Genomic DNA, 23,847 nt, shown 5'->3' with positions numbered 1-23,847 from the left:
GTGTGTGTCCCTCCCTCGCTGTGAGTGTGCGTGTCCCTCCCTCGCTGTGTGTGCGTGTCCCTCCCTCGCTGTGTGTGTGTGTGTGTGTCCCTCCCTCGCTGTGTGTGTGCATGTGTGTCCCTTCCACGCTGTGTGTGTGTGTGTGTCCCTCCCTCGCTGTGAGTGTGTCCCTCCCTCCTGTGTGTGTGTGTGTGTGTCCCTCCCTCGCTGTGTGTGTGCATGTGTGTCCCTTCCACGCTGTGTGTGTGTGTGTGTCCCTCCCTCGCTGTGAGTGTGTCCCTCCCTCCTGTGTGTGTGTGTGTGTCCCTCCCTCGCGCTGTGTGTGTGTGTGTCCCTCCCTCGTTGTGTGTGTGTGTGTCCCTCCCTCGCTGTGTGTGTGCGTGTGTGTCCCTCCCACGCTGTGTGTGTGTGTGTGTCCCTCCCTCGCTGTGTGTGTGTGTGTCCCTCCCTCGTTGTGTGTGTGTGTCCCTCCCTCGCTGTGTGTGTGCGTGTGTGTCCCTCCCTCGCTGTGTGTGTGTGTGTGTCTCCCTCGCTGTGTGTGTGCGTGAGTGTCCCTCCCTCGCTGTGTGTGTGTGTGTCCCTCCCTCACTGTGTGTGTGTGTGTCCCTCCCTCGTTGTGTGTGTGTCCCTCCCTCGCTGTGTGTGTGTGTGTGTGTCCCTCCCTCGCTGTGTGTGTGTGTCCCTCCCTCGCTGTTTATGTGTGTCCCTCCCTCGTTGTGTGTGTGTGTGTCTCTCCCTCGCTGTGTGTGTGTGTGTGTCCCTCCCTCGCTGTGAGTGTGTGTGTCCCACCCTCGCTGTGAGTGTGTGTGTCCCTCCCTCGCTGTGAGTGTGTGTGTCCCCCTCCCTCGCTGTGAGTGTGTGTGTGTCCCTCCCTCGCTGTGAGTGTGTGTGTGTCTCTCCCTCGCTGTGAGTGTGTGTGTGTCCCTCCCTCGCTGTGTGTGTGTGTCCCTCCCTCGCTGTGTGTGCGTGTCCCTCCCTCGCTGTATGTATGCGTGACCCTCCCTCGCTGTGTGTGTGTGTGTCCCTCCCTCGTTGTGTGTGTGCGTGTCCCTCCCTCGCTGTGTGTGTGTGTCCCTCCCTCGTTGTGTGTGTGTGTGTGTGTGTCCCTCTCTCGCTGTGTGTGTGTGTGTCCCTCCCACGCTGTGTGTGTGTGTCCCTCCCACGCTGTGTGTGTGTGTCCCTCCCTCGCTGTGTGTGTGCGTGTGTCCCTCCCTCGTTGTGTATGTGTGCGTGTCCCTCCCTCGCTGTGTGTGTGTGTGTCCCTCCCTCGTTGTGTGTGTGCGTGTCCCTCCCTCGCTGTGTGTGTGTGTCCCTCCCTCGTTGTGTGTGTGTGTGTGTGTGTCCCTCCCTCGCTGTGTGTGTGTGTGTCCCTCCCACGCTGTGTGTGTGTGTCCCTCCCACGCTGTGTGTGTGTCTGTGTGTGTCCCTCCCTCGCTGTGTGTGTGTGTCCCTCCCTCGCTGTGTGTGTGTGTCCCTCCCTTGCTGTGTGTGCGTGTCCCTCCCTCTCTGTTTGCGCGTGTCCCTCCCTCGCTTTGTGTGCGTGTCCCTCCCTCTCTGTGTGCGCGTGTCCCTCCCTCGCTGTGTGTGTGTGTCCCTCCCTCGCTGTGTGTGTGCGTGTGTCCCTCCCTCGTTGTGTATGTGTGCGTGTCCCTCCCTCGTTGTGTGTGTGTGTGTGTGTGTGTGTGTGTGTGTGTGTGTCCCCCTCCCTCGTTGTGTGTGTGTGTTGTGTCCCTCCCTCGCTGTGTGTGCATGTCCCTCCCTCGCTGTGTGTGCGTGTCCCTCCCTCGCTGTGTGCGCGTGTCCCTCCCTCGCTGTGTGTGCGTGTCCATCCCTCGCTGTGTGTGTGCGTGTCCCTCCCTCGCTGTGTGTGTGTGTGTCCCTCCCTCGTTGTGTGTGTGTGTCCCTCCCTCGTTGTGTGTGTGTGTGTGTGTGTCCCTCCCTCGTTGTGTGTGTGTGTGTGTGTCCCTCCCTCGTTGTGTGTGTGTGTGTGTCCCTCCCTCGCTGTCTGTGTGTCCCTCCCTCATTGTGTGTGTGTGTCCCTCCCTCGTTGTGTGTGTGTGTGTCCCTACCTCGTTGTGTGTGTCCCTCCCTCGTTGCGTGTGTCCCTCCCTCGTTGTGTGTGTGTGTGTGTCCCTCCCTCGCTGTGTGTGTGTGTGTCCCTCCCTCGCTGTGTGTGTGCGTGTGTGTCCCTCCCACGCTGTGTGTGTGTGTGTGTGTGTGTCCCTCCCTCGCTGTGTGTGTGTGTGTCCCTCCCACGCTGTGTGTGTGTGTCCCTCCCTCGTTGTGTGTGTGTGTCCCTCCCTCGCTGTGTGTGTGCGTGTGTGTCCCTCCCTCGCTGTGTGTGTGTGTGTCCCTCCCTCGCTGTGTGTGGTCGTGTGTGTCCCTGCCTCGCTGTGTGTGTGTGTGTCCCTCCCTCGCTGTGTGTGTGTGTGTGTGTCCCTCCCTCGTTGTGTGTGTGTGTCCCTCCCTCGCTGCGTGTGTGCGTGTGTGTCCCTCCCTCGCTGTGTGTGTGTGTGTGTCCCTCCCTCGCTGTGTGTGTGTGTCCCTCCCTCGCTGTGTGTGTGTGTCCCTCCCTCGTTGTGTGTGTGTGTGTCTCTCCCTCGCTGTGTGTGTGTATGTGTCCCTCCCCCGTTGTGTGTGTGCGTGTGTCCCTCCCTCGCTGTGTGTGTGTGTGTCCCTCCCTCGCTGTGTGTGTGTGTCCCTCCCTCGTTGTGTGTGTGTGTGTGTCCCTTCCTCGCTGTGTGTGCGTGTCCCTCCCTCGCTGTGTGTGTGTGTCTCTCCCTCGCTGTGCGTGTGTGTGTCCCTCCCTCGTTGTGTGTGTGTGTGTGTCCCTCCCTCGTTGTGTGTGTGTGTGTCCCTCCCTCGCTGTGTGTGCGTGTGTCCCTCCCTCGCTGTGTGTGTGTGTTCCTCCCTCGTTGTGTGTGTGTGTCCCTCCCTCGCTGTGTGTATGTCTGTGTGTGTCCCTCCCTCGCTGTGTGTGTGTGTCCCTCCCTCGCTGTGTGTGTGTGTCCCTCCCTCGCTTTGTGTGCGTGTCCCTCCCTCTCTGTGTGCGCGTGTCCCTCCCTCGCTGTGTGTGTGTGTTCCTCCCTCGCTGTGTGTGTGCGTGTGTCCCTCCCTCGTTGTGTATGTGTGCGTGTCCCTCCCTCGCTGTGTGTGTGTGTGTCCCTCCCTCGTTGTGTGTGTGCGTGTCCCTCCCTCGCTGTGTGTGTGTGTCCCTCCCTCGTTGTGTGTGTGTGTGTGTGTCCCTCCCTCGCTGTGTGTGTGTGTGTGTCTCCCACGCTGTGTGTGTGTGTCCCTCCCACGCTGTGTGTGCGTGTCCCTCCCTCGCTGTGTGTGTGTGTCCCTCCCTCGCTGTGTGTGTGCGTGTGTGTCCCTCCCTCGCTGTGTGTGTGCGTGTGTGTCCCTCCCTCGCTGTGTGTGTGTGTGTGTCCCTCCCACGCTGTGTGTGTGTCCCTCCCACGCTGTGTGTGCGTGTCCCTCCCTCGCTGTGTGTATGCGTGCCCCTCCCTCGCTGTGTGTATGCGTGTCCCTCCCTCGCTGTGTGTATGCGTGTCCCTCCCTCGTTGTGTGTGCGTGTCCCTCCCTCGCTGTGTCTGTCCCCCCTCACTGTGTGTGTCTGTCCCTCCCTCGCTGTGTGTGCGTGTCCCTCCCTCGCTGTGTGTGCGTGTCCCTCCCTCGCTGTATCTGCGTGTCCCTCCCTCGCTGTGTGTGCGTGTCCCTCCCTCGCTGTGAGTGTGTGTCCCTCCCTCGCTGTGTGTGTGCGTGTGTGTCCGTCCCACGCTGTGTGTGTGTGTCCCTCCCTCGCTGTGTGTGTGAGTGTCCCTCCCACGCTGTGAGTGTGTGTCCCTCCCTCGTTGTGTGTGTGTGTCCCTCCCTCGCTGTGTGTGTGCGTGTGTGTCCCTCCCTCGCTGTGTGTGTGCGTGTGTGTCCCTCCCTCGCTGTGTGTGTGTGTGTCCCTCCCACGCTGTGTGTGTGTGTCCCTCCCACGCTGTGTGTGTGTCCCCCTCCCTCGTTGTGTGTGTGTGTCCCTCCCTCGTTGTGTGTGTGTGTCCCTCCCTCGTTTTGTGTGTGTGTGTGTCCCTCCCTCGTTGTGTGTGTGTGTGTGTCCCTCCCTCGCTGTGTGTGTGTGCCCCTCCCTCGCTGTGTATGTGTCCCTCCCTCGTTGTGTGTGTGTGTCCCTCCCTCGTTGTGGTCGTGTGACCCTCCATCGTTGTGTGTGTCCCTCCCTCGTTACGTGTGTCCCTCCCTCGCTGTGTGTGTCCCTCCCTCGTTGTGTGTGTGTGTCCCTCCCTCGCTGTGTGTGTGTGTGTCCCTCCCTCGCTGTGTGTGTGTGTCCCTCCCTCGTTGTGTGTGTGCGTGTCCCTCCCTCGCTGTGTGTGGGTGACCCTCCCTCTTTGAGTGTGTGTGTGTGTGTGTGTGTGTCCCTCCCTCGCTGTGTGTGTGTGTGTCCCTCCCACGCTGTGTGAGCCCCTCCCACGCTGTGTGTGCGTGTCCCTCCCTCGCTGTGTGCGTGTCCCTCCCTCGCTGTGTGTGCGTGTCCCTCCCTCGCTGTGAGTGTGTGTGCGTCCTTCCCTCGCTGTGAGTGTGTGTGTGTCCCTCCCTCGCTGTGTGTGTGTGTGTGTCTCTCCCTCGCTGTGAGTGTGTGTGTGTCCCTCCCTCGCTGTGTGTGTGTATCCCTCCCTCGCTGTGTGTGCGTGTCTCTCCCTCGCTGTGTGTATGCGTGTCCCTCCCTCATTGTGTGTGCGTGTCCCTCCCTCGCTGTGTGTGTGTGTTCCCCCCCCCCGCTGTGTGCGTGTGTGTCCCTCCCTCTCTGTGTGTGTGTGTCCCTCCCTCGCTGTGCGTGCGTGTCCCTCCCTCGCTGTGTGTGCGTGTCCCTCCCTCGCTGTGTGTGTGTGTGTCCCTCCCTCGCTGTGTGTTGTGTCCCTCCCTCGCTGTGTGTGCATGTCCCTCCCTCGCTGTGTGTGCGTGTCCCTCCCTCGCTGTGTGTGCGTGTCCCTCCCTCGCTGTGTGTGCGTGTCCATCCCTCGCTGTGTGTGTGCGTGTCCCTCCCTCGTTGTGTGTGTGCGTGTCCCTCCCTCGTTGTGTGTGTGTGTGTCCCTCCCTCGTTGTGTGTGTGTGTGTGTGTGTCCCTCCCTCATTGTGTGTGTGTGTGTGTGTCCCTCCCTCGTTGTGTGTGTGTGTGTGTCCCTCCCTCGCTGTCTGTGTGTCCCTCCCTCATTGTGTGTGTGTGTCCCTCCCTCGTTGTGTGTGTGTGTGTCCCTACCTCGTTGTGTGTGTCCCTCCCTCGTTGCGTGTGTCCCTCCCTCGTTGTGTGTGTGTGTGTGTCCCTCCCTCGCTGTGTGTGTGTGTGTCCCTCCCTCGCTGTGTGTGTGCGTGTGTGTCCCTCCCACGCTGTGTGTGTGTGTGTGTGTGTGTCCCTCCCTCGCTGTGTGTGTGTGTGTCCCTCCCACGCTGTGTGTGTGTGTCCCTCCCTCGTTGTGTGTGTGTGTCCCTCCCTCACTGTGTGTGTGCGTGTGTGTCCCTCCCTCGCTGTGTGTGTGTGTGTCCCTCCCTCGCTGTGTGTGGTCGTGTGTGTCTCTCCCTCGCTGTGTGAGTGTGTGTCCCTCGCTCGCTCTGTGTGTGTGTGTGTCTGTCCCTCCCTCGTTGTGTGTGTGTGTCCCTCCCTCGCTGCGTGTGTGCGTGTGTGTCCCTCCCTCGCTGTGTGTGTGTGTGTGTCCCTCCCTCGCTGTGTGTGTGTGTCCCGCCCTCGCTGTGTGTGTGTGTCCCTCCCTCGTTGTGTGTGTGTGTATCTCTCCCTCGCTGTGTGTGTATGTGTGTCCCTCCCCCGTTGTGTGTGTGCGTGTGTCCCTCCCTCGCTGTGTGTGTGTGTGTCCCTCCCTCGCTGTGTGTGTGTCCCTCCCTCGTTGTGTGTGTGTGTGTCCCTTCCTCGCTGTGTGTGCGTGTCCCTCCCTCGCTGTGTGTGTGTGTCTCTCCCTCAATGTGCGTGTGTGTGTCCCTCCCTCGTTGTGTGTGTGTGTGTGTCCCTCCCTCGTTGTGTGTGTGTGTGTCCCTCCCTCGCTGTGTGTGCGTGTGTCCCTCCCTCGCTGTGTGTGTGTGTTCCTCCCTCGTTGTGTGTGTGTGTCCCTCCCTCGCTGTGTGTGTGTCTGTGTGTGTCCCTCCCTCGCTGTGTGTGTGTGTCCCTCCCTCGCTGTGTGTGTGTGTCCCTCCCTTGCTGTGTGTGCGTGTCCCTCCCTCTCTGTTTGCACGTGTCCCTCCCTCGCTTTGTGTGCGTGTCCCTCCCTCTCTGTGTGCGCGTGTCCCTCCCTCGCTGTGTGTGTGTCCCTCCCTCGCTGTGTGTGTGCGTGTGTCCCTCCCTCGTTGTGTATGTGTGCGTGTCCCTCCCTCGTTGTGTGTGTGTGTGTGTGTGTGTCCCTCCCTCGTTGTGTGTGTGTGTGTGTGTCCCTCCCTCGCTGTGAGTGTGTCCCTCCCTCGCTGTGAGTGTGTGTCCCTCCCTCGCTGTGTGTGTGTGTGTCCCTCCCTCGCTGTGTGTGTGTGTGTGTCCCTCCCTCGCTGTGTGTGTGCGTGTGTGTCCCTCCCTCGCTGTGAGTGTGTCCCTCCCTCGCTGCGTGTGTGTGTGTGTGTGTCTCTCCCTCGCTGTGTGTGTGTGTGTCCCTCCCTCGTTGTGTGTGTGTGTGTGTGTGTCCCTCCCTCGCTGTGTGTGTGCGTGTGTCCCTCCCACGTTGTGTGTGTGTGTCCCTCCCTCGCTGTGTGTGTGCGTGTGTGTCCCTCCCTCGCTGTGTGTGTGTGTGTCCCTCCCTCCCTGTGTGTGTGCGTGTGTGTCCCTCCCTCGCTTTGTGTGTGTGTGTCCCTCCCTCGCTGTGTGTGTGTGTGTCCCTCCCTCGCTGTGTGTGTGCGTGTGTGTCCCTCCCTTGCTGTGTGTGTGTGTGTGTCCCTCCCTCGCTGTGTGTGTGCGTGTGCGTCCTTCCCTCGCTGTGTGTGTGTGTGTGTCCCTCCCTCGCTGTGTGTGTGTGTGTGTCCCTCCCTCGTTGTGTGTGTGTGTCCCTCCCTCGTTGAGTGTGTGTGTGTCTCTCCCTCGCTGTGTGTGTGTGGGTGTCCCTCCCTCGCTGTGTGTGTGTGTCCCTCCCTCGCTGTGTGTGTGTGTGTCGCTCCCCCGTTGTGTGTGTGTGTGTCCCTCCCTCGTTGTGTGAGTGCGTGTGTCCCTCCCTCGCTGTGTGTGTGTCCCTCCCTCGCTGTGTGTGTGTGTCCCTCCCTCGTTGTGTGTGTGCGTGTGTCCCTCCCTCGCTGTGTGTGTGTGTCTCCCTCCCTCGTTGTGTGTGTGTGTCCCTCCCTCGCTGTGTGTGTGTGTGTCCCCCACGCTGTGTGTGTGTGTCTCTCCCTCGCTGTGTATGTGTCCCTCCCTCGTTGTGTGTGTCCCTCCCTCGTTGCGTGTGTCCCTCCCTCGCTGTGTGTGTCCCTCCCTCGTTGTGTGTGTGTGTCCCTCCCTCGCTGTGTGTGTGTGTGTGTCCCTCCCTCGCTGTGTGTGTGTGTCCCTCTCTCGTTGTGTGTGTGCGTGTCCCTCCCTCGCTATGTGTGTGTGTCCCTTCCTCTTCGTGTGTGTGTGTGTGTGTGTGTCCCTCCCTCGCTGTGTGTGTGTGTGTCCCTCCCACGCTGTGTGTGTCCCTCCCACGCTGTGTGTGCGTGTCCCTCCCTCGCTGTGTGTGCGTGTCCCTCCCTCGCTGTGTGTGCGTGTCCCTCCCTCGCTGTGAGTGTGTGTGTGTCCCTCCCTCGCTGTGAGTGTGTGTGTGTCCCGCCCTCGCTGTGAGAGTGTGTGTGTCCCTCCCTCGCTGTGAGTGTGTGTGTGTCCCTCCCTCGCTGTGAGTGTGTGTGTGTGTCCCTCCCTCGCTGTGAGTGTGTGTGTGTCTCTCCCTCGCTGTGAGTGTGTGTGTGTGTCCCTCCCTCGCTGTGTGTGCGTGTCCCTCCCTCGCTGTGTGTCTGCGTGTCCCTCCCTCGTTGTGTGTGTGCGTGCCCCTCCCTCGCTGTGTGTGTGTGTCTCTCCCTCGCTGTGTATGTGTCCCTCCCTCGTTGTGTGTGTCCCTCCCTCGTTGCGTGTGTCCCTCCCTCGCTGTGTGTGTCCCTCCCTCGTTGTGTGTGTGTGTCCCTCCCTCGCTGTGTGTGTGTCTGTCCCTCCCTCGCTGTGTGTGTGTGTCCCTCCCTCGTTGTGTGTGTGTGCGTGTCCCTCCCTCGCTGTGTGTGTGTGTGTCCCTCCCTCTTCGTGTGTGTGTGTGTGTGTGTGTGTGTCCCTCCCTCGCTGTGTGTGTGTGTGTCCCTCCCACGCTGTGTGTGTCCCTCCCACGCTGTGTGTGCGTGTCCCTCCCTCGCTGTGTGTGTGTGTCCCGCCCTCGCTGTGAGAGTGTGTGTGTCCCTCCCTCGCTGTGAGTGTGTGTGTGTCCCTCCCTCGCTGTGAGTGTGTGTGTGTCCCTTCCTCGCTGTGAGTGTGTGTCTCTCCCTCGCTGTGAGTGTGTGTGTGTGTCCCTCCCTCGCTGTGTGTGCGTGTCCCACCCTCGCTGTGTGTCTGCGTGTCCCTCCCTCGCTGTGTGTATGCGTGACCCTCCCTCGTTGTGTGTGCGTGTCCCTCCCTCGCTGTGTGTGTGTGTGTGTGTCCCCGCTGTGTGTGTGTGTCCCTCCCTCATTGTGTGTGTGTGTGTGTCCCTCCCTCGCTGTGTGTGCGTGTCCCTCCCTCGCTGTGTGTGCGTGTCCCTCCCTCGAAGTGTGTGTGTGTGTCCCTCCCTCGCTGTGTGTGCGTGTCCGTCCCTCGCTGTGTGTGTGTGTGTCCCTCCCTCGCTGTGTGTGCGTGTCCCTCCCTCGCTGTGTGTGCGTGTCCCTCCCTCGCTGTGTGGGCGGGTCCCTCCCTCGCTGTGTGTGCGTGTCCCTCCCTCGCTGTGTGTGTGCGTGTCCCTCCCTCGCTGTGTGTGTGTGTGTCCCTCCCTCGTCGTGTGTGTGTCCCTCCCTCGTAGTGTGTGTGTGTGTGTCCCTCCCTCGTTGTGTGTGTGTCTGTGTCCCTCCCTCGTTGTGTGTGTGTGTGTGCCTCCCTCGTTGTGTGTGTGTGTGTCCCTCCCTCGTTGTGTGTGTGTCTCCCTCCCTCGTTGTGTGTGTGTGTCCCTACCTCATTGTGTGTGTCCCTCCCTCGTTGCGTGTGTCCCTCCCTCGCTGTGTGTGTCCCTCCCTCGTTGTGTGTATGTGTGTGTGTCCCTCCCTCGCTCTGTGTGTGTGTGTGTGTGTGTGTCCCTCCCTCGTTGTGTGTGTGTGTCCCTCCCTTGCTGTGTGTGTGTCCCTCCCTCGCTGTGTGTGCGTCTCCCTCCCTCGCTGTGTGTGCGTGTCCCTCCCTCGCTGTGTGTGCGTGTCCCTCCCTCGCTGTGCGTGTGTGTCCCTCCCTCGTTGTGTGTGTGTATGTGTGTCCCTCCCTCGCTGTGTGTGTGTGTGTCCCTCCCACGCTGTGTGTGCGTGTCCCTCCCTCGCTGTGTGTGCGTGTCCCTCCCTCGCTGTGTGTGCGTGTCCCTCCCTCGCTGTGAGTGTGTGTCCCTCCCTCGCTGTGAGTGTGTGTGTGTCCCTCCCTCGCTGTGTGTGCGTGTCCCTCCCTCGCTGTGTGTATGCGTGTCCCTCCCTCGCTGTGTGTATGCATGTCCCTCCCTCGTTGTGCGTGTGTGTCCCTCCCTCGCTGTGTGTGTGTGTGTCCCCCAAGCTGTGTGTGTGTGTGTCTCTCCCTCGCTGTGTATGTGTCCCTCCCTCGTTGTGTGTGTCCCTCCCTCGTTGCGTGTGTCCCTCCCTCGCTGTGTGTGTCCCTCCCTCGTTGTGTGTGTGTGTCCCTCCCTCGCTGTGTGTGTGTGTGTCCCTCCCTCGCTGTGTGTGTGTGTCCCTCCCTCGTTGTGTGTGTGCGTGTCCCTCCCTCGCTGTGTGTGTGTGTGTCCCTCCCTCGCTGTGTGTGTGTGTCCCTCCCACGCTGTGTGTGTCCCTCCCACGCTGTGTGTGCGTGTCCCTCCCTCGCTGTGTGTGCGTGTCCCTCCCTCGCTGTGTGTGCGTGTCCCTCCCTCGCTGTGAGTGTGTGTGTGTGTCCCTCCCTCGCTGTGAGTGTGTGTTTGTCCCTCCCTCGCTGTGAGAGTGTGTGTCTCCCTCCCTCGATGTGAGTGTGTGTGTGTCCCTCCCTCGCTGTGAGTGTGTGTGTGTCCCTCCCTCGCTGTGAGTGTGTGTGTGTGTCTCCCTCGCTGTGAGTGTGTGTGTGTCCCTCCCTCGCTGTGTGTGTGTGTGCCTCCCTCGCTGTGTGTGCGTGTCCCTCCCTCGCTGTGTGTCTGCGTGTACCTCCCTCGCTGTGTGTATGTGTGTGTGTCCCCCCGCTGTGTATGTGTGTCCCTCCCTCGTTGTGTGTGTATGTGTGTCCCTCCCTCGCTGTGTGTGCGTGTCCCTCCCTCGCTGTGTGTGCGTGTCCCTCCCTCGATGTGTGTGTGTGTGTCCTTCCCTCGCTGTGTGTGCGTGTCCCTCCCTCGCTGTGTGTGTGCGTATCCCTCCCTCGCTGTGTGTGTGTGTGTCCCTCCCTCGTCGTGTGTGTGTGTGTGTCCCTCCCTCGTTGTGTGTGTGTCTGTGTCCCTCCCTCGTTGTGTGTGTGTGTGTCCCTCCCTCGTTGTGTGTGTGTGTGTCCCTCCCTCGTTGTGTGTGTGTCTCCCTCCCTCGTTGTGTGTGTGTGTCCCTACCTCATTGTGTGTGTCCCTCCCTCGTTGCGTGTGTCCCTCCCTCGCTGTGTGTGTCCCTCCCTCGTTGTGTGTATGTGTGTGTGTCCCTCCCTCGCTGTGTGCGTGTGTGTGTGTGTGTGTCCCTCCCTCGTTGTGTGTGTGTGTGTCCCTCCCTCGTTGTGTGTGTGTGTCCCTCCCTCGTTGTGTGTGTGTGTGTGTGTGTGTCCCTCCCACGCTGTGTGTGTGTGTGTCCCTCCCTCGCTGTGTGTGTGTGTCCCTCCCTCGTTGTGTGTGTGTGCGTGTCCCTCCCTCGCTGTGTGTGTGTGTGTCCCTCCCTCTTCGTGTGTGTGTGTGTGTGTGTGTCCCTCCCTCGCTGTGTGTGTGTGTGTCCCTCCCACGCTGTGTGTGTCCCTCCCACGCTGTGTGTGCGTGTCCCTCCCTCGCTGTGTGTGTGTGTCCCGCCCTCGCTGTGAGAGTGTGTGTGTCCCTCCCTCGCTGTGAGTGTGTGTGTGTCCCTCCCTCGCTGTGAGTGTGTGTGTGTCCCTTCCTCGCTGTGAGTGTGTGTCTCTCCCTCGCTGTGAGTGTGTGTGTGTGTCCCTCCCTCGCTGTGTGTGCGTGTCCCACCCTCGCTGTGTGTCTGCGTGTCCCTCCCTCGCTGTGTGTATGCGTGACCCTCCCTCGTTGTGTGTGCGTGTCCCTCCCTCGCTGTGTGTGTGTGTGTGTGTCCCCGCTGTGTGTGTGTGTCCCTCCCTCATTGTGTGTGTGTGTGTGTCCCTCCCTCGCTGTGTGTGCGTGTCCCTCCCTCGAAGTGTGTGTGTGTGTCCCTCCCTCGCTGTGTGTGCGTGTCCGTCCCTCGCTGTGTGTGCATGTCCCTCCCTCGCTGTGTGTGCGTGTCCCTCCCTCGCTGTGTGTGCGTGTCCCTCCCTCGCTGTGTGTGTGTGTGTCCCTCCCTCGTCGTGTGTGTGTCCCTCCCTCGTTGTGTGTGTGTGTGTGTCCCTCCCTCGTTGTGTGTGTGTCTGTGTCCCTCCCTCGTTGTGTGTGTGTGTGTCCCTCCCTCGTTGTGTGTGTGTGTGTCCCTCCCTCGTTGTGTGTGTGTCTCCCTCCCTCGTTGTGTGTGTGTGTTCCTACCTCATTGTGTGTGTCCCTCCCTCGTTGCGTGTGTCCCTCCCTCGCTGTGTGTGTCCCTCCCTCGTTGTGTGTATGTGTGTGTGTCCCTCCCTCGCTCTGTGTGTGTGTGTGTGTGTGTGTCCCTCCCTCGTTGTGTGTGTGTGTCCCTCCCTCGTTGTGTGTGTGTGTGTGTGTGTGTGTGTCCCTCCCTCGTTGTGTGTGTGTGTGTGTCCCTCCCTCGTTGTGTGTGTGTGTGTGTGTGTCCCTCCCTCGTTGTGTGTGTGTGTGTCCCTCCCTCGTTGTGTGTGTGTGTCCCTCCCTCGTTGTGTGTGTGGGTCCCTCCCTCGTTGTGTGTGTCCCTCCCTCGTTGCGTGTGTCCCTCCCTCGCTGTGCGTGTCCCTCCCTCGTTGTGTGCGTGTGTGTGTGCGTGTCCCTCCCTCGCTGTGTGTGTGTGTGTCCCTCCCTCGTTGTGTGTGTGTGTGTGTCCCTCCCTCGTTGTGTGTGTGTGTGTCCCTCCCTCGTTGTGTGTGTGTGTCCCTCCCTCGTTGTGTGTGTGGGTCCCTCCCTCGTTGTGTGTGTCCCTCCCTCGTTGCGTGTGTCCCTCCCTCGCTGTGCGTGTCCCTCCCTCGTTGTGTGTGTGTGTGTGTGCGTGTCCCTCCCTCGCTGTGTGTGTGTGTGTCCCTCCCTCTTTGTGTGTGTGCGTGTCCCTCCCTCGCTCTGTGTGTGTGTCCCTCCCTCGTTGTGTGTGTGTGTGTGTGTGTGTGTGTGTCCCTCCCTCGCTGTGTGTGTGTGTGTCCCTCCCACGCTGTGTGTGTGTCCCTCCCTCGCTGTGTGTGCGTCTCCCTCCCTCGCTGTGTGTGCGTGTCCCTCCCTCGCTGTGTGTGCGTGTCCCTCCCTCGCTGTGTGTGTGTGTCCCTCCCTCGTTGTGTGTGTGTATGTGTGTCCCTCCCTCGCTGTGTGTGTGTGTGTCCCTCCCACGCTGTGTGTGTGTCCCTCCCACGCTGTGTGTGCGTGTCCCTCCCTCGCTGTGTGTGCGTGTCCCTCCCTCGCTGTGTGTGCGTGTCCCTCCCTCGCTGTGAGTGTGTGTCCCTCCCTCGCTGTGAGTGTGTGTGTGTCCCTCCCTCGCTGTGTGTGCGTGTCCCTCCCTCGCTGTGTGTATGCGTGTCCCTCCCTCGCTGTGTGTATGCATGTCCCTCCCTCGTTGTGCGTGTGTGTCCCTCCCTCGCTGTGTGTGTGTGTGTCCCCCAAGCTGTGTGTGTGTGTGTCTCTCCCTCGCTGTGTATGTGTCCCTCCCTCGTTGTGTGTGTCCCTCCCTCGTTGCGTGTGTCCCTCCCTCGCTGTGTGTGTCCCTCCCTCGTTGTGTGTGTGTGTCCCTCCCTCGCTGTGTGTGTGTGTGTCCCTCCCTCGCTGTGTGTGTGTGTCCCTCCCTCGTTGTGTGTGTGCGTGTCCCTCCCTCGCTGTGTGTGTGTGTGTCCCTCCCTCGCTGTGTGTGTGTGTCCCTCCCACGCTGTGTGTGTCCCTCCCACGCTGTGTGTGCGTGTCCCTCCCTCGCTGTGTGTGCGTGTCCCTCCCTCGCTGTGTGTGCGTGTCCCTCCCTCGCTGTGAGTGTGTGTGTGTGTCCCTCCCTCGCTGTGAGTGTGTGTGTGTCCCTCCCTCGCTGTGAGAGTGTGTGTCTCCCTCCCTCGATGTGAGTGTGTGTGTGTCCCTCCCTCGCTGTGAGTGTGTGTGTGTCCCTCCCTCGCTGTGAGTGTGTGTGTGTGTCTCCCTCGCTGTGAGTGTGTGTGTGTCCCTCCCTCGCTGTGTGTGTGTGTGCCTCCCTCGCTGTGTGTGCGTGTCCCTCCCTCGCTGTGTGTCTGCGTGTACCTCCCTCGCTGTGTGTATGTGTGTGTGTCCCCCCGCTGTGTATGTGTGTCCCTCCCTCGTTGTGTGTGTATGTGTGTCCCTCCCTCGCTGTGTGTGCGTGTCCCTCCCTCGCTGTGTGTGCGTGTCCCTCCCTCGATGTGTGTGTGCGTGTCCTTCCCTCGCTGTGTGTGCGTGTCCCTCCCTCGCTGTGTGGGCGGGTCCCTCCCTCGCTGTGTGTGCGTGTCCCTCCCTCGCTGTGTGTGTGCGTATCCCTCCCTCGCTGTGTGTGTGTGTGTCCCTCCCTCGTCGTGTGTGTGTGTGTGTCCCTCCCTCGTTGTGTGTGTGTCTGTGTCCCTCCCTCGTTGTGTGTGTGTGTGTCCCTCCCTCGTTGTGTGTGTGTGTGTCCCTCCCTCGTTGTGTGTGTGTCTCCCTCCCTCGTTGTGTGTGTGTGTCCCTACCTCATTGTGTGTGTCCCTCCCTCGTTGCGTGTGTCCCTCCCTCGCTGTGTGTGTCCCTCCCTCGTTGTGTGTATGTGTGTGTGTCCCTCCCTCGCTGTGTGTGTGTGTGTGTGTGTGTGTCCCTCCCTCGTTGTGTGTGTGTGTGTCCCTCCCTCGTTGTGTGTGTGTGTCCCTCCCTCGTTGTGTGTGTGTGTGTGTGTGTGTCCCTCCCTCGTTGTGTGTGTGTGTGTCCCTCCCTCGTTGCGTGTGTCCCTCCCTCGCTGTGCGTGTCCCTCCCTCGTTGTGTGCGTGTGTGTGTGCGTGTCCCTCCCTCGCTGTGTGTGTGTGTGTGTGTCCCTCCCTCGTTGTGTGTGTGTGTGTGTCCCTCCCTCGTTGTGTGTGTGTGTCCCTCCCTCGTTGTGTGTGTGGGTCCCTCCCTCGTTGTGTGTGTCCCTCCCTCGTTGCGTGTGTCCCTCCCTCGCTGTGCGTGTCCCTCCCTCGTTGTGTGTGTGTGTGTGTGCGTGTCCCTCCCTCGCTGTGTGTGTGTGTGTCCCTCCCTCTTTGTGTGTGTGCGTGTCCCTCCCTCGCTGTGTGTGTGTGTCCCTCCCTCGTTGTGTGTGTGTGTGTGTGTGTGTCCCTCCCTCGCTGTGTGTGTGTGTGTCCCTCCCACGCTGTGTGTGTGTCCCTCCCTCGCTGTGTGTGCGTGTCCCTCCCTCGCTGTGTGTGCGTGTCCCTCCCTCGCTGTGTGCGTGTGTCCCTCCCTCGTTGTGTGTGTGTATGTGTGTCCCTCCCTCGCTGTGTGTGTGTGTGTCCCTCCCACGCTGTGTGTGTGTCCCTCCCACGCTGTGTGTGCGTGTCCCTCCCTCGCTGTGTGTGCGTGTCCCTCCCTCGCTGTGTGTGCGTGTCCCTCCCTCGCTGTGAGTGTGTGTCCCTCCCTCGCTGTGAGTGTGTGTGTGTCCCTCCCTCGCTGTGAGTGTGTGTGTCCCTCCCTCGCTGTGAGTGTGTGTGTGTCCCTCCCCCGCTGTGAGTGTGTGTGTGTCCCTCCCTCGCTGTGAGTGTGTGTGTGTCCCTCCCTCGCTGTGAGTGTGTGTGTGTCCCTCACTCGCTGTGAATGTGTGTGTGTCCCTCCCTCGCTGTGAGTGTGTGTGTCCCTCCCTCGCTGTGAGTGTGTGTGTGTCTCTCCCTCGCTGTGAGTGTGTGTCCGTCCCTCGCTGTGTGTGTGTGTCCCTCCCTCGCTGTGTGTGCGTGTCCCTCCCTCGCTGTGTGTGTGCGTGTCCCTCCCTCGCTGTGTGTATGCATGTCCCTCCCTCGTTGTGTGTGCGTGTCCCGCCCTCGCTGTGTGTGTGTGTGTGTCCCACGCTGTGTGTGTGTGTCTCTCCCTCGCTGTGAGTGTGTGTGTGTCCGTCCCTCGCTGTGTGTGTGTGTCCCTCCCTCGCTGTGTGTGCGTGTCCCTCCCTCGCTGTGTGTATGCGTGTCCCTCCCTCGCTGTGTGTATGCATGTCCCTCCCTCGTTGTGCGTGTGTGTCCCTCCCTCGCTGTGTGTGTGTGTGCCCCCCACGCTGTGTGTGTGTGTCTCTCCCTCGCTGTGTATGTGTCCCTCCCTCGTTGTGTGTGTCCCTCCCTCGTTGCGTGTGTCCCTACCTCGCTGTGTGTGTCCATCCCTCGTTGTGTGTGTGTGTCCCTCCCTCGCTGTGTGTGTGTGTGTCACTCCCTCGCTGTGTGTTTGTGTCCCTCCCTCGTTGTGTGTATGCGTGTGTCCGTCCCTCGCTGTGTGTGTGTGTGTCCCTCCCTCGTTGTGTGTGTGTGTCCCTCCCTCGCTGTGTGTGTGTGTGTGTCCCACGCTGTGTGTGTGTGTCTCTCCCTCGCTGTGTATGTGTCCCTCCCTCGTTGTGTGTGTCCCTCCCTCGTTGCGTGTGTCCCTCCCTCGCTGTGTGTGTCCCTCCCTCGTTGTGTGTGTGTCCCTCCCTCGCTGTGTGTGTGTGTGTCCCTCCCTCGCTGTGTGTGTGTGTCCCTCCCTCGTTGTGTGTGTGCGTGTCCCTCCCTCGCTGTGTGTGTGTGTCCCTCCCTCTTCGTGTGTGTGTGTGTGTGTGTGTGTGTCCCTCCCTCGCTGTGTGTGTGTGTGTCCCTCCCACGCTGTGTGTGCGTGTCCCTCCCTCGCTGTGTGTGCGTGTCCCTCCCTCGCTGTGAGTGTGTGTGTGTCCCTCCCTCGCTGTGAGTGTGTGTGTGTCCCGCCCTCGCTGTGAGAGTGTGTGTGTCCCTCCCTCGCTGTGAGTGTGTGTGTGTCCCTCCCTCGCTGTGAGTGTGTGTGTGTCCCTCCCTCGCTGTGAGTGTGTGTGTGTCTCTCCCTCGCTGTGAGTGTGTGTGTGTGTCCCTCCCTCGCTGTGTGTGCGTGTCCCTCCCTCGCTGTTTGTCTGCGTGTCCCTCCCTCGTTGTGTGTGTGCGTGTCCCTCCCTCGCTGTGTGTGTGTGTCTCTCCCTCGCTGTGTATGTGTCCCTCCCTCGTTGTGTGTGTCCCTCCCTCGTTGCGTGTGTCCCTCCCTCGCTGTGTGTGTCCCTCCCTCGTTGTGTGTGTGTGTCCCTCCCTCGCTGTGTGTGTGTGTGTCCCTCCCTCGCTGTGTGTGTGTGTCCCTCCCTCGCTGTGTGTGTGTGTGTCCCTCCCTCGCTGTGAGTGTGTGTGTGTCCCTCCCTCGCTGTGAGTGTGTCTGTGTCTATCCCTCGCTGTGAGTGTGTGTGTGTGTCCCTCCCTCGCTGTGTGTGCGTGTCCCTCCCTCGCTGTGTGTCTGCGTGTCCCTCCCTCGCTGTGTGTATGCGTGTCGCTCCCTCGTTGTGTGTGCGTGTCCCTCCCTCGCTGTGTGTGTGTGTGTGTCCCTCCCTCGCTGTGTGTGCGTGTCCCTCCCTCGCTGTGTGTGTGTGTCCCTCCCTCGAAGTGTGTGTGTGTGTCCCTCCCTCGCTGTGTGTGCGTGTCCGTCCCTCGCTGTGTGTGCATGTCCCTCCCTCGCTGTGTGTGCCTGTCCCTCCCTCGCTGTGTGTGCGTGTCCCTCCCTCGCTGTGTCGGCGTGTCCCTCCCTCGCTGTGTGTGCGTGTCCCTCCCTCGCTGTGTGTGTGCGTGTCCCTCCCTCGCTGTGTGTGTGTGTGTCCCTCCCTCGTTGTGTGTGTGTCCCTCCCTCGTTGTGTGTTTGTGTGTGTCCCTCCCTCGTTGTGTGTGTGTCTGTGTCCCTCCCTCGTTCTGTGTGTGTGTGTCCCTCCCTCGCTGTGTGTGTGTGTGTCCCTCCCACGCTGTGTGTGTGTCCCTCCCACGCTGTGTGTGCGTGTCCCTCCCTCGCTGTGAGTGTGTGTGTGTCCCTCCCTCGCTGTGAGTGTGTGTGTGTCCCGCCCTCGCTGTGAGAGTGTGTGTGTCCCTCCCTCGCTGTGAGTGTGTATGTGTCCCTCCCTCGCTGTGAGTGTGTGTGTGTCCCTCCCTCGCTGTGAATGTGTGTGTGTCTCTCCCTCGCTGTGAGTGTGTGTGTGTGTCCCTCCCTCGCTGTGTGTGCGTGTCCCTCCCTCGCTGTGTGTCTGCGTGTCCCTCCCTCGTTGTGTGTGTGCGTGTCCCTCCCTCGCTGTGTGTGTGTGTCTCTCCCTCGCTGTGTATGTGTCCCTCCCTCGTTGTGTGTGTCCCTCCCTCGTTGCGTGTGTCCCTCCCTCGCTGTGTGTGTCCCTCCCTCGTTGTGTGTGTGTGTCCCTCCCTCGCTGTGTGTGTGTGTGTCCCTCCCTCGCTGTGTGTGTGTGTCCCTCCCTCGCTGTGAGTGTGTGTGTCCCTCCCTCGCTGTGAGTGTGTGTGTGTCCCTCCCTCGCTGTGAGTGTGTCTGTGTCTATCCCTCGCTGTGAGTGTGTGTGTGTGTCCCTCCCTCGCTGTGTGTGCGTGTCCCTCCCTCGCTGTGTGTCTGCGTGTCCCTCCCTCGCTGTGTGTATGCGTGTCCCTCCCTCGTTGTGTGTGCGTGTCCCTCCCTCGCTGTGTGTGTGTGTGTGTCCCTCCCTTGTTGTGTGTGTGTGTCCCTCCCTCGCTGTGTGTGCGTGTCCCTCCCTCGCTGTGTGTGTGTGTCCCTCCCTCGAAGTGTGTGTGTGTGTCCCTCCCTCGCTGTGTGTGCGTGTCCGTCCCTCGCTGTGTGTGCATGTCCCTCCCTCGCTGTGTGTGCGTGTCCCTCCCTCGCTGTGTGTGCGTGTCCCTCCCTCGCTGTGTCGGCGTGTCCCTCCCTCGCTGTGTGTGCGTGTCCCTCCCTCGCTGTGTGTGTGCGTGTCCCTCCCTCGCTGTGTGTGTGTGTGTCCCTCCCTCGTTGTGTGTGTGTCCCTCCCTCGTTGTGTGTTTGTGTGTGTCCCTCCCTCGTTGTGTGTGTGTCTGTGTCCCTCCCTCGTTCTGTGTGTGTGTGTCGCTCCCTCGCTGTGTGTGTGTGTGTCCCTCCCACGCTGTGTGTGTGTCCCTCCCACGCTGTGTGTGCGTGTCCCTCCCTCGCTGTGTGTGCGTGTCCATCCCTCGCTGTGTGTGCGTGTCCCTCCCTCGCTGTGAGTGTGTGTGTGTCCCTCCCTCGCTGTGAGTGTGTGTGTCCCTCCCTCGCTGTGAGTGTGTGTGTGTCCCTCCCCCGCTGTGAGTGTGTGTGTGTCCCTCCCTCGCTGTGAGTGTGTGTGTGTCCCTCCCTCGCTGTGAGTGTGTGTGTGTCCCTCATTCGCTGTGAATGTGTGTGTGTTCCTCCCTCGCTGTGAGTGTGTGTGTCCCTCCCTCGCTGTGTGTGTGTGTGTGTCCCTCCCTCGCTGTGAGTGTGTGTGTGTCCCTCCCTCGCTGTGAGTGTGTGTGTGTCTCTACCTCGCTGTGAGTGTGTGTGTGTCCGTCCCTCGCTGTGTGTGTGTGTCCCTCCCTCTCTATGTGTGCGTGTCCCTCCCTCGCTGTGTGTGTGCGTGTCCCTCCCTCGCTGTGTGTATGCATGTCCCTCCCTCGTTGTGTGTGCGTGTCCCGCCCTCGCTGTGTGTGTGTGTGTCCCCCACGCTGTGTGTGTGTGTCTCTCCCTCGCTGTGAGTGTGTGTGTGTCCCTCCCTCGCTGTGTGTGCGTGTCCCTCCCTCGCTGTGTTTATGCGTGTCCCTCCCTCGCTGTGTGTATGCATGTCCCTCCCTCGTTGTGCGTTTGTGTCCCTCCCTCGCTGTGTGTGTGTGTGTCCCCCACGCTGTGTGTGTGTGTGTCTCTCCCTCGCTGTGTATGTGTCCCTCCCTCGTTGTGTGTGTCCCTCCCTCGTTGCGTGTGTCCCTCCCTCGCTGTGTGTGTCCCTCCCTCGTTGTGTGTGTGTGTCCCTCCCTCGCTGTGTGTGTGTGTGTCCCTCCCTCGCTGTGTGTGTGTGTCCCTCCCTCGTTGTGTGTGTGCGTGTCCCTCCCTCGCTGTGTGTGTGTGTGTCCCTCCCTCGCTGTGTTTGTGTGTCCCTCCCACGCTGTGTGTGTCCCTCCCACGCTGTGTGTGCGTGTCCCTCCCTCGCCGTGTGTGCGTGTCCCTCCCTCGCTGTGTGTGCGTGTCCCTCCCTCGCTGTGAGTGTGTGTGTGTCCCTCCCTCGCTGTGAGTGTGTGTGTGTCCCTCCCTCGCTGTGAGAGTGTGTGTCTCCCTCCCTCGATGTGAGTGTGTGTGTGTCCCTCCCTCGCTGTGAGTGCGTGTGTGTCCCTCCCTCGCTGTGTGTGTGTGTGCGTCCCTCGCTGTGTGTGCGTGTCCCTCCCTCGCTGTGTGTCTGCGTGTACCTCACTCGCTGTGTGTATGTGTGTGTGTCCCCCCGCTGTGTATGTGTGTCCCTCCCTCGTTGTGTGTGTATGTGTGTCCCTCCCTCGCTGTGTGTGCGTGTCCCTCCCTCGCTGTGTGTGCGTGTCCCTCCCTCGATGTGTGTGTGTGTGTCCCTCCCTCGCTGTGTGTGCGTGTCCGCCCCTCGCTGTGTGTGCATGTCCCTCCCTCGCTGTGTGTGTGTGCGTGTCCCTCCCTCGCTGTGTGTGTGTGTGTCCCACCCTCGTTGTGTGTGTGTCCCTCCCTCGTTGTGTGTGTGTGTGTGTCCCTCCCTCGTTGTGTGTGTGTGTGTCCCTCCCTCGCTGTGTGTGTGTCCCTCCCTCGTTGTGTGTGTGTCTCCCTCCCTCGTTGTGTGTGTGCGTCCCTACCTCGTTGTGTGTGTCCCTCCCTCGTTGCGTGTGTCCCTCCCTCGCTGTGTGTGTCCCTCCGTCGTTGTGTGTATGTGTGTGTGTCCCTCCCTCGTTGTGTGTGTGTGTCCCTCCCTCGTTGTGTGTGTGTGTCCCTCCCTCGTTATGTGTGTGTGTGTGTGTCCCTCCCTCGTTGTGTGTGTGTGTGTGTCCCTCCCTCGTTGTGTGTGTGTGTGTGTGTGTCCCTCCCTCGTTGTGTGTGTGTGTGTCCCTCCCTCGTTGTGTGTGTGTCCCTCCCTCGTTGTGTGTGTGTGTTCCTCCCTCGTTGTGTGTGTGGGTCACTCCCTCGTTGTGTGTGTCCCTCCCTCGTTGCGTGTGTTCCTCCCTCGCTGTGCGTGTCCCTCCCTCGTTGTGTGTGTGTGTGTGTGTGTGTCCCTCCCTCGCTGTGTGTGTGTGTGTCCCTCCCTCTTTGTGTGTGTGCGTGTCCCTCCCTCGCTGTGTGTGTGTGTCCCTCCCTCGCTGTGTGTGTGTGTGTGTGTGTGTGTGTGTGTGTCCCTCCCTCGCTGTGTGTGTGTGTGTCCCTCCCACGCTGTGTGTGTGTCCCTCCCTCGCTGTGTGTGCGTGTCCCTCCCTCGCTGTGTGTGCGTGTCCCTCCCTCGCTGTGTGTGTGTGTCCCTCCCTCGTTGTGTGTGTGTGTGTGTGTCCCTCCCTCGCTGTGTGTGTGTGTGTCCCTCCCACGCTGTGTGTGTGTCCCTCCCACGCTGTGTGTGCGTGTCCCTCCCTCGCTGTGTGTGCGTGTCCCTCCCTCGTTGTGTGTGCGTGTCCCTCCCTCGCTGTGAGTGTGTGTGTGTCCCTCCCTCGCTGTGAGTGTGTGTGTCCCTCCCTCGCTGTGAGTGTGTGTGTGTCCCTCCCCCGCTGTGAGTGTGTGTGTGTCCCTCCCTCGCTGTGAGTGTGTGTGTGTCCCTCCCTCGCTGTAAGTGTGTGTGTGTCCTTCACTCGCTGTGAATGTGTGTGTGTCCCTCCCTCGCTGTGAGTGTGTGTGTCCCTCCCTCGCTGTGAGTGTGTGTGTCCCCCTCCCTCGCTGTGAGTGTGTGTGTGTCCCTCCCTCGCTGTGAGTGTGTGTGTGTCTCTCCCTCGCTGTGAATGTGTGTGTGTCCGTCCCTCGCTGTGTGTGTGTGTCCCTCCCTCGCTGTGTGTGCGTGTCCCTCCCTCGCTGTGTGTATGCGTGTCCCTCCCTCGCTGTGTGTATGCATGTCCCTCCCTCGTTGTGTGTGCGTGTCCCTCCCTCGCTGTGTATGTGTGTGTGTGTCCCTCGCTGTGTGTGTGTGTCCCTCCCTCTCTATGTGTGCGTGTCCCTCCCTCGCTGTGTGTGCGTGTCCCTCCCTCTCTGTGTGTGTGTCCCTCCCTCGCTGTGTGTGCGTGCCCCTCCCTCGCTGTGTGTGCGTGTCCCTCCCTCGCTGTGTGTGCGTGTCCCTCCCTCTCAGTGTGTGCGTGTCCCTCCCGCGCTGTGTGTGCGTGTCCCTCCCTCGCTGTGTGTGCGTGTCCCTCCCTTGCTGTGAGTGTGTGTCCCTCCCTCGCTGTGTGTGTGTGTGTGTGTCCCTCCCACGCTGAGTGTGTGTGTCCCTCCCTCGCTGTGTGTGTGTGTGTCCCTCCCACGCTGTGTGTGTGTCCCTCCCTCGCTGTGTGTGTGCGTGTGTGTCCCTCCCTCGCTGTGTGTGTGTCCCTCCCTCGCTGTGTGTGTGTGTGTGTCCCTCCCACGCTGCGTGTGTGTGTCCCTCCCACGCTGTGTGTGTGTGTCCCTCCCTCGTTGTGTGTGTGTGTCTCTCCCTCGTTGTGTGCGTGTGTCCCTCCCTCGTTGTGTGTGGGTGTGTCCCTCCCTCGTTGTGTGTGTGTGTGTGTCCCTCCCTCGCTGTGTGTGTGTGTCCCTCCCTCGCTGTGTATGTGTCCCTCCCTCGTTGTGTGTGTCCCTCCCTCGTTGCGTGTGTCCCTCCCTCGCTGTGTGTGTCCCTCCCTCGTTGTGTGTGTGTGTCCCTCCCTCACTGTTTGTGTGTGTGTCCCTCCCTCGCTGTGTGTGTGTGTCCCTCCATCGTTGTATGTGTGCGTGTCCCTCCCTCGCTGTGTGTGTGTGTCCCTCCCTCTTTGTGTGTGTGTGTGAGTGTGTGTGTGTGTCCCTCCCTCGATGTGTGTGTGTGTGTCCCTCCCACGCTGGGTGTGTCCCTCCCACGCTGTGTGTGCGTGTCCCTCCCTCGCTGTGTGTGCGTGTCCCTCCCTCGCTGTGTGTGTGTGTGTCCCTCCCTCGCTGTGAGTGTGTGTGTGTCCCTCCCTCGCTGTGAGTGTGTGTGTGTCCCTCCCTCGCTGTGAGTGTGTGTGTGTCTCTCCCTCGCTGTGAGTGTGTGTGTGTGTCCCTCCCTCGCTGTGTGTGTGTGTCCCTCCCTCGCTGTGTGTGCGTGTCCCTCCCTCGCTGTGTGTATGCGTGTCCCTCCCTCGCTGTGTGTATGCGTGTCCCTCCCTCGTTGTGCGTGCGTGTCCCTCCCTCGCTGTGTGTGTGTGTGTGTGTCCCCGCTGTGTGTGTGTCCCTCCCTCGTTGTGTGTGTGTGTGTGTCCCTCCCTCGCTGTGTGTGCGTGTCCCTCCCTCGCTGTGTGTGCGTGTCCCTCCCTCGATGTGTGTGTGTGTGTGTCCCTCCCTCGCTGTGTGTGCGTGTCCCTCCGTCGCTGTGTGTGCGTGTCCCTCCCTCGCTGTGTGTGTGCGTGTCCCTCCCTCGCTGTGTGTGTGTGTGTCCCTCCCTCGTTGTCTGTGTGTCCCTCCCTCGTTGCGTGTGTGTGTGTGTCCCTCCCTCGTTGTGTGTGTGTCTGTGTCACTCCCTCGTTGTATGTGTGTGTGTCCCTCCCTCGCTGTGTGTGTGTCCCTCCCTCGTTGTGTGTGTGTCTCCCTCCCTCGTTGTGTGTGTGTGTCCCTACCTCGTTGTGTGTGTCCCTCCCTCGTTGCGTGTGTCCCTCCCTCGCAGTGTGTGTCCCTCCCTCGTTGTGTGTGTGTGTGTGTGTGTGTGTGTGTCCCTCCCTCGCTGCGTGTGTGTGTGTCCCTCCCTCGCTGTGTGTGTGTGTGTCCCTCCCTCGTTGTGTTTGTGCGTGTCCCTCCCTCGCTGCGTGTGTGTGTGTCCCTCCCTCGCTGTGTGTGTGTGTGTCCCTCCATCGTTGTGTTTGTGCGTGTCCCTCCCTCGCTGTGTGTGTGTGTCCCTCCCTCGTTGTGTGTGTGTGTGTGTCCCTCCCTCGTTGTGTGTGTGTGTGTCCCTCCCTCGTTGTGTGTGTGTGTGTGTCCCTCCCTCGCTGTGAGTGTGTGTGTGTGTCCCGCTCGCTGTGAGTGTGTGTGTGTCCCTCCCTCGCTGTGTGTGTGTGTGTGTCCCTCCCTCGCTGTGAGTGTGTGTGTGTCCCTCGCTCACTGTGAGTGTGTATGTGTCTCTCCCTCGCTGTGAGTGTGTGTGTGTCTCTCCCTCGCTGTGAGTGTGTGTGTGTCCCTCCCTCGCTGTGTGTGTGTGTCCCTCCCTCGCTGTGTGTGCGTGTCCCTCCCTCGCTGTGTATGCGTGTCCCTCCCTCGCTGTGTTTATGCGCGTCCCTCCCTCGTTGTGTGTGCGTGT

The sequence above is a fragment of the Chiloscyllium plagiosum genome, unplaced genomic scaffold (assembly GCF_037043375.1).
Source record: "Chiloscyllium plagiosum isolate Xiang-an unplaced genomic scaffold, Cpla_swu_hap1 HiC_scaffold_40, whole genome shotgun sequence".
Classification (NCBI taxonomy): domain Eukaryota; kingdom Metazoa; phylum Chordata; class Chondrichthyes; order Orectolobiformes; family Hemiscylliidae; genus Chiloscyllium; species Chiloscyllium plagiosum.
Note: the sequence above shows the minus strand (reverse complement) of the source record.